The sequence below is a fragment of the Camellia sinensis genome, unplaced genomic scaffold (genome assembly GCF_055761805.1).
Source record: "Camellia sinensis isolate YWXY unplaced genomic scaffold, ASM5576180v1 Unanchor308, whole genome shotgun sequence".
NCBI classification, from domain to species: domain Eukaryota; kingdom Viridiplantae; phylum Streptophyta; class Magnoliopsida; order Ericales; family Theaceae; genus Camellia; species Camellia sinensis.
In genome coordinates, this window is record NW_028129187.1 from 22,501 (window position 1) to 25,000 (window position 2,500).

Consider the following 2,500-nt stretch of genomic DNA (forward strand, 5'->3'; position numbering starts at 1 on the left):
TAAGAAACTCGAAAAAAAAATTGGAAAATTGAAAAAAAAGTATTTTATATTTCTAAAAGTTTTAAAAGAAAGAACAAAATTTCTAAATATCTCAAAAAAAACAAAAAAATGGATTATCAAGGGCATTCCGTTTTTAAAAAAAATAAAAAAAGAACTCTCAAAAGTAAATCCAATTCTATTATTTAGATTGAGAGAAATATATAAATCAAGCGAAACTAAAAAAAAAAAAGAAAAAGATTCTATAACCCGCAATCATATAATTCATAAATCCTTTAGTCGAATTCAATCTACATATTGGACAAATTTTTTACTGACAGAAAAAAAAATGAAAGATCTGACTGATAGAACAAGCACAATCAGAAATCAAATAAAAAGAATTACAAAAAATAAAAAAAAAGTGACTCCAGAAATAAATGATAGTCCTAATAAAACAAGTTATAATGCTAAAAGATTGGAATCACCAAATTGGCAAATATTAAAAAGAAGAAATACTCGATTAATCCGTAAATTACATTATTTTATAAAATTTTTCACTGAAAGGATATACGCAGATATCCTTCTATCTATTATTAATATTCCCAGAATTAATATACAACTTTTTGTTGAATCAACAAAAAAAATGATTGATAAATCCATTTACAATAATAAAAAAAATAAAAAAAGAATTAATAAAACAAATCAAAATAAAATGAATTTTATTTCGACTATAAAAAAGTCACTTTATAATATTAGTAATAAGAATTCACAGAATTTTTTTGACTTATCCTCCTTGTCACAAGCATATGTATTTTACAAAATATCACAAACACAAGTTCTTAACTTGTATAAGTTAAGATCTATTCTTCAATATCACGGAACGTCTTTTTTTCTTAAGACTTCAATAAAAGATTATTTTGGAAAACAAGGAATAATTCATTATGAATTAAGACATAAGAAACTTCGGAATTCTGGAATAAATCAATGGAAAAACTGGTTAAGAGGTCATTATCAATACCATTTATCTCAGATTAGATGGTCTAGATTAATAGCAGCAAAATGGAAAAATAGAATCAATAAATGTCGTACAATTCAAAATCAAGATTTAAACAAAGAGAATTCATATGAAAAAGACCTATTAATTCATTACAAAAAACAAAACGATTACGAAGTATATTCATTACCAAATCAAAATGAGAATTTTCAAAAATACTATAGATATAATCTTTTATCTTATAGATCTATTAATTATGAAAATAAGAGGGACCCATATATTTATGGATCACCATTCCAAGTAAATAAGAATCGAGAGAGTTTTTATAATTACAACACACATAAACATAAGGGCAAATTTTTTGATATACTAGGGGATATCCCTATCAAAAATTATTTAGGAAAAAGTGATATTATGTATATGGAAAAAAATCCGGATCGAAAATATTTTGATTGGAAAATTCTCCATTTTTGTCTTAAAAAGAAAATCGATATTGAGGCCTGGATCAAGATCGATACCAACAAGAATAAAAATACTAAAACCGGGACTAATAATTATCAAATAATTGATAAAATTGATAAAAAAGATCTTTTTTATCTTACGATTCCTCAGGATCAAGAAATCAATTCACCCAATCAAAAAAAAATATTTTTTGATTGGATGGGAATGAATGAAGAAATACTAAGTCGTCCTATATCGAATCTGAAACTTTGGTTCTTCCCAGAATTTGTACTACTTTATAATGCATATAAAATGAAACCGTGGTTTATACCAAGCAAATTACTTTTTTTTAATATAAATGAAAATGGTAGTGAAAATAAAAACATCAATAGAAAGCAAAAGGGGGTTATACCCTCGAATGAAAAAAAAAAAATGGAATTAAAGAATAAAAATAAAAAAGAAAAAGAATCTGCAGGCCAAAGAGATCTTAGATCAAATGCACAAAACCAAGTAAATCTTGTATCTGTTCCCTCAACCGAACAAAAAGATATTGAAGAAGATTATTCAGAATCAAACATGAAAAACCGTAAAAAGAAAAAACAATACAAGAGCAATACCGAAGCAGAACTAGATTTCTTCCTGAAAAAGTATTTACTTTTTCAATTGAGATGGGATAATGCTTTGAATCAAAGAATGATCAATAATATCAAAGTATATTGTCTCCTGCTTAGACTGAGAAATCCAAGAAAAATTACTATATCCTCTATTCAAAGGAGAGAAATGAATCTGGATATAATGCTGATTCAGAAGAATTTAACTCTTACAGAATTGATGAAAAGGGGGATATTAATTATCGAACCCCTTCGTCTGTCTGTAAAAAATGATGGACAGTTTATTATGTATCAAACCATAGGTATTTCATTAGTTCATACGAGTAGGCATCAAACTAATCAAAGATACCGAGAACAAAGATATGTTGATAAGAAGGATAAGGATTTTGATGAATCCATTTCAAGGCATCATCAAAGGATAACCGGAAATAGAAAAAAAAATCATTATGATTTGCTTGTTCCTGAAAATATTTTATCG